The following is a 17,457-nucleotide window of genomic DNA, read 5'->3' on the forward strand; positions in this document are numbered from 1 at the left end:
GAAAGGTGGTGGGTATAGGTAAGGATATTGAGGGAAAGGATATTGTGGGGGGTATGGAGTTTGTGGGTAGTATGGGACTTGTGGCTGTGTGTGATAAGTGGGGTAGGGCTGTGTGTGCAGTGGTGTGGGATTGGTGAGGACGTGTAACTATTCAGGTGCCGGTGTGGGTGCAGGTGTGTCTGCTGGCTGTGATGTTACCGTCATTCTTTCTAGAGCTTGAATACTGACAGCCATTAGTTTCTCGCTCTGGATCTCTCTCTTCTTTGAGATGTTTTTGTCATGTTCTATGGCGGATTCTATGAGGGTATCTATTGTGACTCCCCTCCAGCCAGGCTGTGAGGTCTGAACCCGGGTCTTTAGGTCTTCTTTAAGGCCATCCATGAGTATAGTGACAATCATTCCCCTGTGGTGAGTGCTATCTTTAATATCTTCTAACCCAGTGTACTGGGTGATAGCCTGCAGAGCCTGGTCGCAATAGTCTTCTGCAGATTCACTCTCTTTTTGTTTTATAGTGAAAATTTTGTTTCAGTTAACTACTACTGGAAAATATACACCCAATTGAGTTATAATACGGGTAATGTTACCTTGGTTCACTTGGTCTGTTAAGGGAACGTCACCATCCAATACACAATCCGTGATAAATTTTGTCACATCGATATTGCGTGGAAGACAAGCCCTTAACACCACACTCCAATCTTTGTTAGTTGGCTCGTGAGAACTATCCAAATTTCTCAAAAATCTTTGACATTTGGCTAATTCCTTTTTTTGGATCGGGAAAATCATTCATGATGGAATTTAGTTCTGCTCTTGTCCAAGGACAATGCATTACCACTTCCCTCGTGGGCACTACTCCATTCGCATCCGCATATCCATTCGGAACAGTTATTGTCCGAATGGGCCTAACACTCTTCCTCGTCATATTAAACCATAAATCACAATACCTGGTTGCATTGGCACCGTACTTAATATGCATAATATGTCACACCGACCCAAGTGGCGCTTCCAACAGCAGCAAATCATTTACCATCTCTACCGTTTGCTTGGCCCCCATCCTGGGAGAACCCTAAGTTTTTCAATAAAGATTTAAATTGGTGAAAGACAGTCTAGATACTCTCACTTACCTATGGAAGTTATTTCTAGATGCTCCCGCTCACCTATGGAAGTTATTTCTAGATGCTCTCGCTCACCTATCAAAATTATTTCTAGATGCTTCCACTCACCTATGGAAGTTATTTCTAGATGCTCCCGCTCACCTATGGAAGTTATTTCTAGATGCTCCCGCTCACCTATTATCTCAGTTTACAATCACAAGTTTCCAGTGTGGCTCAATTACAATGCTCCAGTAACCCAACCTAATTACTAAACACTGCAATCACACTGAGAGACGGTCCCTATAACAAAGACAACATGTACACCTGTTGATGTGTATAGAACAGTAGCTACTACCGAGCAGCTAGGCTAACTCCTGCACCTAGCCCTAAAGGATCATACAATACCCTTAACATTTAGGGCCCGTGTTACACCCTAAACAAATACTCACAATCACGCACTCTTTTCCTGTGCAGAAAAATACACATTAACCCAGTTATTGGCAACAATTGAAAAATGTAAACTCAACGGCTTTGTTTAAACCTCGTGGCAGCACTACCGGAAGTACGCATACGCTATTGTGCGACTAGTCGCATACACAATAATGCGACTACCATACAACCGTATGACTCTTACCCTTAGCTGTTCACGCAAAAGTGCATCTCTATAATGCGCGCAAAAATGCGACTCAGCCGTGTGCACAATACTACGGTACCCTTTTTAGCGTAAAATACTATCAACAAAGGAAAACAAACTTTTTCCTTTCTTGTCCCTGGATTCTAGTCAGCATACCTTGAATCACACGATAACGGATAGTGATCTCTCAGCATAGAGTGGTTGCAGGGAAAACTGCGTGTGGCCACTATCCACCCTTTGGTGAGATATTGATAATCGGTATTTTATCGTGTGAACAGGTAAATGACCTCACACTATGAGCCCCCATCTAAGGATACTGGATTTCAACCTCTATACGCACCTACCTATACCTTCTAAACCCTGCCTATAAACCTATAAAATTTACGCTATTTGCGTACACAGTCATACAGTAAAATAAAGACTTTAGACCTTGAACATGTGTTTCCAAAGCACAAAGTATTATTCAAGTAAAGTACAGTCAGTTACACGCTGTGATCTAAGTACAATTTAGCGCAAAGAATTATACAGACCAAAGATACAGTCATACATACGCACGCGCTCTGGACCAGATACCGGCATCAGCAAGAAACCTCTGTCAATCAGCAATCAGCAAGAAGACTCCAGACTGGGGTCACAACACACACATTTATACCCTTACAGAAACAGACAACACAATAGAGAGGTTGTTGCTGATCCCATTGGTTCCCAGTGCGGGTGCATCTGTTACAGGATATTTAACAGGTTGATTCAAACGGACACAGAACAGCCTCTAACAGCTTGTAGCCTCCTCTATTCCCCCTGCATGCAAATCTAGGCTGTTGGTTTCACAAAATAAATGTTGGTGCTTTCTATCTCTACGGTCCATAAGTTGAGAATGCATGTTGCGATCTTCACACCGATGATACCGGGAAGCTGTTGAGAAAGTGCAGATCAGTATAATACCAAACATGGCTTACTTATCATGTATTAACCCTTAGATACCAAATTTCACAGCATTTGTAATAAATGGATAAAACTTGAATCTTATACTTTAAAGCTATGGAACCTTTTATGTGAGTGTGCATTATGTAAGTATTAGGGGTTTGAGAAAAGATGCTAGTTAGGTTTATCTGATTTGGGACACCTCCCTCCCAAATCTAAATCTCTCTGCACATTTTAAATCTACCCCACCCTGCAGTGCAGCATGGTTTCACCAAGATGATTAGTTAAGTGCTAAATCTCATTCTATTTCCAAAGCTGAATCAGGCCCTAAGACCGGAGGGCTAAGGGCAGTGGGTGACAAGAAACGGGAGGGAAATATATACATCCTCTTCATACGTCTCTCCCAGGTATTGCTGAGACCTACCCCAAGGCGTGGAGTCTAATCCACCTGATGGTATTCACCAGTGACCCCTCCAAGCGGGATATGTGTGTTGCTGAACCAAGTGAACAGGTCGCAGCTCCTGGGGCAGGTACCTGGAGAAAGCAGAGATAAATATGGGAGGACAATATAAGCACTTGATATGAGATGCTGAATAGCGATGGTAATCAGCGTGTAAGAAACGGCTCCAGTGAACCAGTCGCTGAACAGTGGAGTAACTAGGAATCCAAACGCTGAGCAGAGAAAGAACACAGGGGTTAGCAACTTGATGGAGAACACTGGAGGATAGTGTTGAGCCTAGGATGCCGTCTCAGTAATTGATCACTGGAGAAGCAGTAACTTCCTGTTCCAAGACTAAGCTTAAATACCCTCCCATCATGCAGCCTTCTCATTCCCATCACACAGCCTCATAGTGCTGACTGTAGCCTCTCAAATACCCATCATACAGACCGATAATGCTTTATAATCCCTACTTCCCACCCTCACAGCAGGAAAGCACCTACCTTACAGCTTCATGGGACTGTGAGAGGATGCTGGATGACACTGAACTACGTAGTCTGCTATGTACATCTTATGGGATGACTGTGCCAGCCTATAGGAACATTCAATGCCATATCTCTTAGCTCAAATATACATAGCACTACAAATACCATCATTTCCCACTACTCACTGGCAGGAAATAATTTACAGAAAACCGTGATGGTTTAAAACCATCGGATGACAGCACAAGTGCGGACATATGGCCATGGCAGGCCAGTCAGAGAAGGAGGGTGGGGCTAAGGGACAAAGGATATGAGGATGGGGCTAAGCGACGTGCGAGGCGGGAAAAAAAACATTGCCGCATCATCATAGGAACTCACCCATAGATTGCAAAGAAACATTGGAACTCCACTATCAATGGGAAAGCATCAACCATCAGTAGCAAACCAATGAGTTTCGATAAACATTGATGGTCAATGTCCAACCTGAACAAGGAGCACGGATACATTAGGGGAAATGTAATAGACTGCACGAAACTGGCAACGGCAAGATTCCAGCGAGTCTACCCAATTTTTTTAAAGTGGCAGTAATTTAAAAATAAAACCTGGTTGGTTTTACCATTTAAATGATTGCCATGTAAAACATTAATTTGTCCATGTGTATTACTATTATCCTTTATTTATATGGTGCCACAAAGGGTCCACAGTGAGTTACACAGTACATAAACATAAACAGTAAGAATAAAATAAGAAAAAAAATACTTACAGTATAAAATATTGCAGAACATGACAAGGTTTATAAACATTGCTGCATCAGCAGTCATAATACCCAAATAAGCAATGGGGCATCTGACTCTGAACCAATGGTATAAGTAAGGGAAGGAGAAAGCACATGAGGGAAGAGGGCCTGCTCATAAGAGCTTACAATCTAGGGAAGAGGGCCTGCTCATAAGAGCTTACAATCTAAACCTACAGTATGTAAAAAAGGGTGTTATTTCTCACCATGTCAGAATAATAAAAACAGACTCAGCATTCCTCAAGTATAGATCCTTGTTTCTTACATGATAAATATAGTTCACAGTGTTCTTCCCAGAAATTTTTGCCAGCCGGGTGGCATCAAGAAGTAGCCGGGTGGGGCCTTCGCAATAATAAAATGTTTTAAACCCTGACCTTATAATGATTTAAACTTGAAATAATATTATATATATTAATTATCCTCCTCTTATTAGAGGCCCAGTCGTCTGATTATGAAAAAGCCGCAAAGTCTGTAGGATCTGGTCCTTTTTAGACAGCTCCCAGATACTGTCGCCACTTGCGGACTCCCAAAGTGCCGGGTGGTAGGCTGTTTTTTGCTGGGTGGTGCACCCGCAAAAAACAGCCTGGGGAGAACATTGGTCCAGTATATAACAACAAATAGTCTCAAATAGAGATGAGCGGGTCCGGTTCTCCGAGAACTGGACCCACCCGAACTTTGTGATACGAAGCGAGATCCGAGTCCGGCTCGTGGCTTTCCCGCATGACGCAAAACGTCATCCTCCTGCTGCTGGATTCTCACAGGTTTTGGATTCTACAAAGGTCCCAGTGATTGGTGCCATTTTCACTCCGGCTCTGGAGAGTGTACTGAGCAGACGTGCTCTGTTCTTCTTGGGTGCAGTTAGTGTTGTTTGTTGTTGTCAGCGACTTGTCACTATTTGTTCAAGGGTGCAGTGTTGTCAGGCTGGGACTGCAGTACATAAAGTAGGGGGTGCTGCTGTGTCACTCACTGTTGTCCTGTCAATCAAGGGGCAGGGGCTGCAGTACATAAAGGGCTGCTGTTGTGTTGTCCATAAAGGGGCTGGGGCTGCAGTACAAAAAGGAGTGCTGCTGTATTGTTCTGTCCATCAAGGGGCTAGGGCTGCAGTTCATAAAGGGGTGCTGTGTCATCCAGGGGTGCTCTGTCAATACAGGGGTGCTCTTCCCCAGTGTATAAAAAATAAAAGTTAGAATTCAAATATTATTTATTTTTAATTTTTGTTTGTGTGTGTGCTAGGTAGTTTCTAGCTAGTAACTAGTTACGCTATTATTGTTTGGTGACACTGCTAGCCAGACCGCAGTTTATCCTAGGCTTTTCTTATTCATAAAAAAATCTAGTGACACTGTAAGTGGTAGCGCAGTGTGTTATTCTTTTCTTATTCATAAAAAATCCTGTGACACTGTAAGTGGTAGCGCAGTGTGTTATTCTTTTCTTATTCATAAAAAATCTTGTGACACTGTAAGTGGTTGCGCAGTGTGTTATTCTTTTCTTATTCATAAAAAATCTTGTGACACTGTAAGTGGTCGCGCAGTGTGTTATTCTTTTCTTATTCATAAAAAATCTTGTGACAATGTAAGTGGTAGCACGGTGTGTTATTCTTTTCTTATTCATAAAAAATCTTGTGACACTGTAAGTGGTAGTGCGGTGTGTTATTCTTTTCTTATTCATAAAAAATCTTGTGACACTGTAAGTGGTAGCGCAGTGTGTTATTCTTTTCTTATTCATAAAAAATCTTGTGACACTGTAAGTGGTAGTGCGGTGTGTTATTCTTTTCTTATTCATAAAAAATCTTGTGACACTGTAAGTGGTCGCGCAGTGTGTTATTCTTTTCTTTTTCATAAAAAATCTTGTGACAATGTAAGTGGTAGCACAGTGTGTTATTCTTTTCTTATTCATAAAAAATCTTGTGACACAGTAGGGCATTGATACCACAGTGTAATATTTAAAATTGGTACAAATTGACAAGTGTGCTGTACCCCACTTCATTTAGTTTGTTGATATGGAGAACGATCAGTTGAGAGGAGAGCAGGAACCACATACTAGTGCTTTAGCTGCTGCCAGTGCCACCAGTCATGATGATACTAGTCCGTCTACATCATTTACTAAAGCAGATGCCCAAGGGCATACAGGGCTTAAGTCAGGGCAGCTAAAATCAACAACCAATATTTTACAGTGGTAAAGAAAAAAAACATCAAAGGGAAAGTTAGCTGCAGAAAGACATAAAATTGGCAATATGCCATTCACCACACAAAGTGGCAAGGAAAGGCTTTTTTATGACTGGTGGTTTTGCCTCTTATAATTATGTAAGCACAAGTGAACATGCTGACATAGAAATTGAGGATGCTTCTGTGGAAGTGCACCAGGAGGAACAGGATATTTGTGTAGCTGATGCATATAAGGATGTTGATGAGAATGTTGTTTGTGTAAATCAGGCACCAGTGGAAGGAACAGTTGTTGCCCATGATAAGGAAAAGTCCATTGTCATGCCTTGTCACAAGACAAAAAAATCAACTTTTTATGTGTGGAATTATTTCTACCCAAATCCAGACAACAATTGTCAAGCCATCTGTACCTTTTGTAAAGCCAGAGTAAGTAGAGGTAGGAACCTTAACCATCTAGGAACCTCCTTCCTGTTACAACATCTGCAGCGCATCCATCCAAAAAGTTTTTTCAAAATTCAGAAACTTTGGCTAAAAAAGTGCCAACAAGCAGTCCAGTGTCAGCTAGCTCCCTTCTCTCTGCTAGATCCAAGCACCTGCCATCTTCACCACCAACACCTTCATCAACAATATCAATCACAATTGGTTTGTTTGGGCCCCCACAAAACAAGCTACCAATTAGCAGCTGACAATGCTTGCATTGATCTCTACATGCACAAACTGGCTTTACAGAGGAAAGATGTTGTCGCCATCATTATCCTATTCCTCACCATCATCAGTGTGTACATCAACTTCACACAATATTAATTCAGCCAGCTAGCTTGGTGCAAATTTTGGGCCTAAACCAGATGAACCACCAAATGACAGCCTGGCGCTAATAAACTACAATTAAAGAATAGACCACAGCTGCAAACTCCTATGGGTCTGTGTAAACTCAATAAAAGATCACCTACTGATGATCCCAAACATAATTATTACACTGGTGGAGTTGCTCTAATTGGATTTGTAATTACAAATAAATACTTAACGTGGCAGAAATTAATTCAAGACACCAAATAAATCTAACATATATTTAATAAACACACAATAAGAAAGTCAATAGTGGTATACAAATTACATATAACAATCACCTTAATATTGTAAAAGTCTATACAGACTATCATGCATTACCATGGAACTTCTTAGTTCCTAATAAAAACCTGCATAACTGGCAAGTTTACTAAAGGAAGCAAAAAACATAAAAAATATATATATAAAAATTGTATATTTCATATATAATGTGACCAATCTTGATCTGACAGTTCTCACCCGATCAAAGTCCACATGTGAGAGTCCTAATTTCCCCTTGATTCTACCTCCGGGTTTTAAACAAGGGGTAACGCTGAAATGATTTTCAAAGATGTAAACAGTATAATGTTATTTAGGAAACATGGACTTCACGCTAATTTGAAGCGTACGTACAATCCTCCTGTATATCCTGAAGAGGTGTAGCGGTTATTGGTATCTCCTACCGCCTGGCCAATGGACAAGGTTATCCTCTGACGGGGAAATCCTGAGGCTGTAATATGGTTAACACATGACCGCCTGATTTTCTCTCACCGTCCTGAATCCAGCCAGCGGGCACCGTCACCGCAATATATATTGCGCTTATGGCTCTCTGTGGAAATAAGCGGGTGTCCAGGGTCAGCAAAACGACTGCGTCACTTGATGAAAATCCTCTAACAAGTTTCGCTTCCACTACATGAAGCTTTATCAAAGAGCATGAATCATGAATCATGCTCTTTGATAAAGCTTCATGTAGTAGAAGCGAAACTAGTTAGAGGATTTTCATCAAGTGACACAGTCGTTTTGCTGACCCTGGACACCCGCTTATTTCCACGGAGAGCCATAAGGGCTATATATATTGCGGTGACGGTGCCCGCTGGCTGGATTCAGGACGGTGAGAGAAAATCAGGCGGTCATGTGTTAACCATATTACAGCCTCAGGATTTCCCCATCAGAGGATAACCTTGTCCATTGGCCAGGCGGTAGGAGATACCAATAACCGCTACACCTCTTCATGATATACAGGTGGATTATACGTCCGCTTCAAATTAGCGTGAAGTCCATGTTTCCTAAATAACATTATACTATTTACATCTTTGGAAATCATTTCAGCGTTACCCCTTGTTTAAAACCCGGAGGTAGAGTCAAGGGGATATTAGGACTCTCACATGTGGACTTTGATCGGTTGAGAACTGTCAGATCAAGATTGGTCACATTATATATCAAATATACAATTTTTATATATATATTTTTTATGTTTTTTGCTTCCTTTAGTAAACTTGCCAGTTATGCAGGTTTTTATTAGGAACTAAGAAGTTCCATGGTAATGCATGATAGTTTGTATAGACTTTTACAATATTACGGTGATTGTTATATGTCATTTGTATACCACTATTGAAATGCTTATTGTGTGTTTATTAAATATATGTTAGATTTATTTGGTGTCTTGAATTAATTTCTGCCACGTTAAGTATTTATTTGTTATTACAAGTCCAATTAGCGCAACTCCACCAGTGTAATATTTACTAAACCAGATGAAAACAATATTGTGAGCTGTGAGGTGGTCAAAATTGACTGAAATGAGTGGAAATTAATGTTATTGAGGTTAATAATACAATAACAACAAAAAACAGCCCAAATTATGTGATTTTAGCAGTTTTTATAAATTTTTTAAAAAAATACAGATCCAAAAACAAAAACAAAACACGCAAGGGTGGTTTTGGCAAAACCAATCCAGATCCAAAATACGAAGGAGATACAGATCCAAATACTAAACACAGGGATCGGCGCACATCCCTAGTACCAAATAGATTGGAACAGAGGGCACTCTGCTCTCTAGTCAACGTTTCGGTTTAAACATAAAACCTGATTCAGAGCTGGACGCAATGGCGATTATGGATGCAGATCGAGCGATTGTTTGCCATCACGCATGCATATAAGCTGCTATTGCATTGCGACTACATATGCACAGAGAAATCTATCACAAAGTTAGTGACAGGCTGTCAGCTTTTTAGGGTGGTGATTCTATTTGTTTGAACAACATTTCATGGGCGTGCATAAATTAGCCCTGCAATCTCCTACGCACCTCTGCATGTTAGGAGAGCTCCTAAGGCTGCCGCAGATCAAACCTGCCACAAGGGTAAGATGGCTGCTCAATGTGTGTCAATGTTACCGATATTTATGTACGTAAGCAAGATCATACGCATATGAGAAGGCAGCAGTGGGTGTCTTTATGGTTAAGTTTTGCAACCATTAGCATATTTTCACAGCTGCAATGTATACGAAATCACAGCTGCAATCACATTAGCATGCATCTCTGAATCAGGCCCATGGACCTTTATTAAGACATTTTGTAAAATACAGTACTTCCAATAGTAATATGGCGCATCATTCCAGCTTGAACCTGGTAAGAACCCTCGACTACCTGTTGTTATATACTGGACTATACAAGGGGAGTGGCTCTAGACTGCACACACTAATGCAGTGGTTCTCAAACTCCGTCCTCTGGACCCCACACAGGTCACGTTTTCCAGGTCACCAAGCAGGTTACTCACTAATGCTGGGCATACACAGCCAGATAAAATGTCTGTCAGACCGACAGACATTTTATCTGGCCGGCTGCCAGCCGCAGATGTCGCCGGCATACACTGTGAGACAAATCTCACAGTGTATAGCCCGACATCTGCGCTCCGCCCCCGGGGGAGGAGACATTTCCCTGTTCCTTCCGTAGGAAGGAACACAGGAAATGTCTGTCTGTCGGCCGCGCTGGGCATACACTGCCCGATGCGGCTGACAGTTACCAGGTAAATATTGCATCAGACGGGCATGCTGGACAATCCTGCATGCCCGGCCAAGCAATATTTAACCCTCGGTCGCCCCCCCACATGCTACAATTATCGGGGCGATCCGCCGATATCAGGCGGATTGCCCCGATAATTGTAGCTTGTATGGCCAGCTTTACACATTTTAAAAGATCCACAGGTGGAGCTAATTGTTTCACTTGTGATTCTGTGAGGAGAAGTGGAAACCATGAACCGTTTGGGGTCCTGAGGACCAAGTTTGAGAACCTGTGCCCTAATGCACAGGTTCTTAAACTCAGTCCTCAGGATCCCAAACGGTGCATGGTTTCCACTTCTCCTCACAGAATCACAACTAAAATAATTAGCTCCACCTGTGGATTATTCTAAAATGTGTCAGTGAGTAATGACTACAATTGTGCACCTGCTTGGTGACCTGGAAAATGTGACCTGTGTGGGAGTCCTGAGGACCGAGTTTGAGAACCACTGCCCTAATGTAATGAGAGGTGCTACCTTGCTGAGATTTATAGTATTTTGCATAGAAAGAATGCACTATCCAATCATTACTGCTCCAAATTGAAATATATATTACAATTGAATATCATATAAGAGGTTGTTGGCATATATTTGGCCAAAAATATGGGCCTGTCCACCAATATCCAGGTCACTTCTTGTCAGGCAAGTCCTTAACACTTTGGGGTTTCCATGTGCAGCACAGGGCACCCCATACCAGCCCATACAAAAACGACCCCAAGTCATCACACTAGTGAAAAATAGCAGTGAAGTGTTACAGATTATCAGGTGTGTGACGGCAACTGCTCAGTGTTGTATTACAAAAATGTGTGAAAAAATACATAGATGAAAAACAAACAAAGAAAGTAATATAAAATGTGAATAATATACCCCTTTTACACCAGAGCAAAAACCTGGGTTGCAGCTCAGTGTAAAAGGGTCCCTGAAAAAAACCTGGGTCAATTGACCCAGTAATCCAATCCAAGTTGCTACCAGGGTCAGACCCAGGTAATGGTGCAGTGTAAACGGCGCAACCCGGGTTATCCGACCTGGGTCATGAAATGAGCTGATTAGTGGCTGTGGTGTAGTCACCTGCCACTTTGTATGACCTCACAGGTTTAGCAGGGCAGACCTGGGTTCTGTCTTCGGGTCGTCTGTGTGTTTTATTTTTTATAGAAGGGGCAATGAATGTGTGTTTTTTTTTCCTGTAGGGGCCAATGTGTGTGCGCTTTATATTTTCCTGTTGGGGGCAATTTGTCTGGGTGTTATTTTTGCCCTGTGGGAGCCAATCTGTGTTTTTCTTGGGTTGGGTATGATATCCCAGCTGTCGGGATCCGCTAGTCAGAATACCGACAGCGGCATCCTGACAGCCAAAATCCTGACACTCAGAGGACTCAATGGTGAGTAGTTTTCTAACCCCTACTTTAACCCCTATCCAAACCCACCCTTCCCGGTGCCTAATCCTCCCCCCCTAGTGCCTAAACCTAAACTCCCCCTTCCAGCACCCTAAACCTAACACCCCCTCCCTGGTGCCTAAACCTAACCTCCCCCTAGTGCCTAAACCTAACCCCGCTAGCTAACGCTACCATCCCCCTGTACTCTGATACTTACCTTCGGGATGCTGATGGTCGGGATACTGGTGCCGGGATCCAGACCTGTCGGGATTTCAGCGCTTGTATTAAGACTGCCCGCATCCCGCATGCCGGGATGTTGACTACATCCCCTTTTTTTCCTGAGTGTGAGTGCTCCAAAATTTCACACATGGCGATACTAAATCTGGGGCCGACCCTGCAGTGTGTAACCCTATGACTGTCTTACAATATTTTACTGTACAGTATCATGTCATATTATTTCTGTTATTGATATTGATGATTACCATTAAAATGTAAATTAATTCTTGTGGTTATCATGTACGGTATTTTGGATGGCAAAAAAAATATCAGCATACAGTACATTATGGGCCTGTTTCTGATTCGGACGCTGCAGCGTCCATGTGTGCATCATTTGCCAATATTGCTTCTGCGGCTTTATGCAAATACCTCTAAAAGTCCTTCCCTGGTGTACATCCATGCGTTTGCTTGTTCAAGGACTGAGACACCCACTTTGAGCATCTTTAGATGCAATAATACGTTGAAATAAAATATACTCCGCACTAATTAAGACCAATTAGCCAATCATGGTACAAGAAATTCTATCAGCTGCTGCAGTTCTCATGACAGGGAAAAATTTACAATCCCCACACAATGAACTAAGGGCCTGATTCAGAGCCGGACGCTATTTGCGCTCGCTCGTTTAGAAAAAGGGGCCGGCTATTTAAATTGAGCGCTCGCTCTTTGCGGTCTGTTGACGCCTCTATGTCTGAGCGAGCGAACGAAATATGCGCTCGCTATTTTGTAAAGACGCCCCCTGGCCAGGGCCGGATTAAGGGGGGGCTCTGGGGGCAAGTACCCCTGGGCCCCCCTCTCTGAGAGGGCCCCCTGCCACAGATCGGATCTTTTTTACCGATCCCATCTGAAGCGCTGCCTGTAGCAGAGTGTACACCAGTAGCGGCAGCTGTACTGATAGCCGTCATACAGACGGCGCGGCGACGCAGAGCACTGCTGCTGGGATGCCGGTACAGTAAGACAGAGAGTAGTGACTTTTTTTAGTTATCAATTAAAATTGAATAAATTAAGGCTCCAGGTAGCATTACTTTGAATGTGTGGTTGTGTGTGTATATATATATATATATATATATATATATATATACACATATATATATATATATATATATATACTGTATATACACATATGTATAGTATGTATATGTATATATGCATGTATATATATATATATACATACACACACACTGTGTGTGTGTGTGTGTGTGTGTATATATATGTGTATATATATATATACACACACACACAGCAAGGAATGTTTGGCGGTACTCACGGCATATATAAAAAAAACAACCTATTTAGTTTAACATTTCAGTTCCAGAAAAAAAGTCTATAAAGACTGAAATGTTTAACTATATAGGTCGGTTGGACCTTATTTTTATATATGTTGTAAGTGCCACCAACCATTCCCTGCTGTGTATTGCTTAATACTATGGACGGAACCAGGGGTATTATATATATATATATATATATATATATATGTAATATATATATATATAATCAATATACAGTGTATATATATATATATATATATATATATATATACATACGTATAGAGGTAATGGGCACTTCAGTGTCCAAAGTTTTGTCAAGGGTGCCAGGTACAGTAGATGCAGCGTAAGTGATGGAAAACGGCACTCCGAAGTGTTTATTTACAGAATTTGAAATATACAACTTGCTATACGACCCCGGCTCGCTGTATATTTCAAATTCTGTAAATAAACACCGAGTGCCGTTTTCCATCCCTTAGGAATTTAATTTTAGACTTTAGGGCCCCCCTGGCTTAAGTGCCCCGGGCCCCCCAAAGCCTTAATCCAGCTCTGCCCATGGCCGCTCGCATCCTACGTCATCTCCGCTATTTATTTGATTAATCAAGTACATCAAAAGGCATCTGAACTGCTCGCAGTGCTTGTGGTTGGATTTTCCTACCGCAATCATGCGACCAGTTCAGGCTAAGAAACAACCAAGTGACGTGGTCGATGACGCTGCTTTGTTAATTATGCACACCCTTAAAATGCCCGTTTTGACCTTTTGGCACGCCTGCGTTCGGATCTCCACTCCCCGTTTTCAAGCACCTTCCCCTGTTACCACCCACAAACGCCTCATTCTGTCACTCAAATTAGCAGGCATTCGCTCTTTTGCGAGCACACAATTTCCGACCGCAATGATTGGTTCGCGCATGCGTATTACAACCCATATGCATGCGCAGTTGTGCAAACATCGCTCGGAGCGAACGAGCGGCCGCTTACGAGTGGCTCTGAATCAGGCCCTAAATTACTATATATAAGAATGCGTGAATAAATGTAACTGGAAGGCAAAAATTCTATATTATTTATCTTTTTAATAAATAAGCAACATCACATAAAAAATTCCTTACAAAAATTAAATAAAACAAATCATACATAAAACAATCATACATAAAATATAGCACATATAATATAGCAATGACATATACTGTATGTCGTGTTATAAAAAGTCTTTAAAATATTTTTAAAGAGTCTCTTATGTGGACTGCAATAACTGTATGGAAACATTGTAGAACTTAATTGTAGCAGTTTGTATCTGTTAAAGGAATACAATTTCCAAGTTCAAACAGCAATGTACCTTTTAATACTCTTAACGTCTCAAATAATCTCAGTGCTGCTGCAAATAATGAAAGCACTTCCCAAATATGATCTATGATTAGTGAATGAAATGAGCACGCTTGATATACCAGCACATGCAGTTTCCTATCAGTACGTAAACCGATACTATAACCGGCTTTGATTGTAAAAGTGGCAAAGCATTCCAGAGACTGGCCCCCAACAGCTACTGCCATCTGAAGATGGCGGTAACCCATTGTAGCCTATGAGCTATACATTGCAAATACAACCAGCAGTGCGTTCCCCGAAAATGGGTACTCTGTATGTGTGGTCAGCAGGAACGTACATGCGCAGTAGCCCTGGCAGCACTTGGAGCAAATCGCAGAGACTAGCTCTTTTCGGAGCACCTGTCCCTGCGAATACATTCCGACAATGTAATCGCATTCTGCAATGCGATCAGGGGCGCTACTACCACGCCTAGATCGCATTTTAAATGTGATTAATGATAAATGGGACCCTTAGTGACAAGGGTATTAGGAATTTGCTGCATTATAGATTGTCAAATCAATTAACTAAACACTCTACCGGCCGTGGTGCATCAGACAGGGAAATCCAGATAGACTTTATAGTGATACAATATGTATTCTGCAATTTCACTCCATAGTGTTACACATTGCAGACTTGCTCATGACATAGAGACTGCTACACATTGTTTAGTAACAGAGATATTAGGATCTAGCAGAATGATTGATAGACGCACATCAAGGCTGACGGCCTTGAATGAATCAGATGCAACAAGATAGGGAGATTCCAGTGGCATGCTTCCATTCCTTTGTTTATGTGACAAATGTTGCAGAGGCTTACAAAGCAGCCCACATTACATACAGTACTACCCCAGGGCCAGATGTGCCAAACTATACAGCATGTGTGACAATATTTTAAATATGGCTCAACTTTGCGCATACTTTATGTGATTAACATGGCAGCCAAAGCCACTCATGTCTAAAGGGCTGAGTTTAAGGGGTTTAGTTACTAAGGGGAGAAAAGGGGAAAAAACGCTAAAGACAGAGAAAATCCCTGTACATACCACTTCTTAGTATGTACTAAAGGGATTTTCTGCGCCTGCAGCCTGCCAGCGCTAAGTGCAGGCTACAATATCACACTGCACCTGGGGCACTTAGCACTGCCATAAACAACTATGGCAGCGCTAAGTGTCCCAGGCATGTCACTTACCATCTGCTGACCTCTCCAGCGCTGATATCGTCTCCTGTAGCTGACGGTATCTGCTTCTCCTCACTGGAGAAGCAGGACTTGAGCTGTGTCAGGTTGGCCGTTTATAAATAAAGTTTGTTGAAAAAAAAAGTCACTGCTGCTGCCGAAGGCCGGAGATGGTGAGTAGCACAGGGCTGTAGTGGAAGGGAGTCTCAGCTGTTACCGCTGAGGGGGTGACTTAACATTCACCCTCCTCGGCTGGTCTATTTTTAGTAACTGCTGCGTTAGCCAGCTCCTGCATCGCAGCGGTAGCAGGCGAAGCAGGAGTAGCATTAATGCAGAGTCTTAGTAAATAGACCCCTAAGGGCCTGATTCAGACCCACTCGCGAGCGGCTGTCCGCTCGCAAGTGGGTCGATGTTATGGACTGAGCATGCGCACGATGGAGGGAGCTCCGTCGTGCGCATGCGCCAGACGCGACGAGCGAAGGAAAGTCCTTCGCTCGTTGTGTCTGATCAAAGGGGGTGTGCTGTCGATGTTGATTGACAGCACGCCCCCTTTGGTAGGCGTGCCGGGGGCATGCCTCCCTGATGGGGGCGTTCCCACGGGAACGCCTCCCGTCAGAAGCCGGCCCACTGACATCACTAGTGATGTCAGTGGGAGTGATTTTGGCTCTGATAGAGCCAAAATCACTCCGGAGCTTGCGGTTGAAAACCTCAACCGCAGGCTCCGGCTCGCAATTTCGATGGTCGCGATGGTCACGACCATCGCGGCCATCAAAATGCACGCTCGTATAGCATGTGGGTGGTGACCCACAGCTATACGAGCGTCCAGGAGGATGCTCCATTTTCATGGAGGCCGGCCCTCATTCAGAGCGTGCGCTCTGCTCAGAGCGTACGGCTCTGAATGAGGGCCTAAGTTCCTAATAAAATGGACACAGGGCCCTGGAGGACAATGCCCAAAAGAGGAGGACTTATGAACATGCTCAACAGGAGATTCTACATAGGTTTGTCCATGAGAGCATGGTCAGGTTGCTCCGGCGACATTGGAGCGACCTTGTGCACAGGCAGTCTGCAGGGGCTTCCAGAGAGGGCAGCGGGTACTAATTACCCGGGCTTGTTAAAGGGGCCTGACGGGATCCCGAGTCCAATGCCACCCCCTCCTCTTACCTGTCAGCAGCCCAGCACACACTGCTGTATGCTGGGCTGCAGTAGGAGACTGCTCGCAGCAGCAGTCTCTCCTTCTCTGTCTGTGTGTGTGTGTGTGTGGGGGGGGGGCGGGGGGATGATCACACTGATTGCGCCCCCTTGATCTGTGCTGGGCTGAACGAGGCCGAAGTTGGCTTCTTATTCATTTCTTATTCAATTCTTATTCAAGCTCCAGCTTCTTAATCACTTCTTATTCATTTTCCAGCTTCTTATTCAGAAAAAGTTACATTAAAACATTTAAATAAAGTTAAATCAATAAACTAACACTATGTAAACAAAGAATTGTGTCCCTTACACGGTTTTCAATTGTTATTTAACTGGCACAAAAAGGATTTGGGCATAAATAGGGCAGTAAAGCGGGCACAGGCACCACATTTTGTCATTTTGAATAAGAAGCTGTAGTTGTGTAGGGGTTAACTAGCCTCC

The sequence above is a fragment of the Taudactylus pleione genome, unplaced genomic scaffold, assembly GCF_031769625.1.
Source record: "Taudactylus pleione unplaced genomic scaffold, aTauple2 ptg000080l, whole genome shotgun sequence".
Taxonomy (NCBI): Eukaryota; Metazoa; Chordata; class Amphibia; order Anura; family Myobatrachidae; genus Taudactylus; species Taudactylus pleione.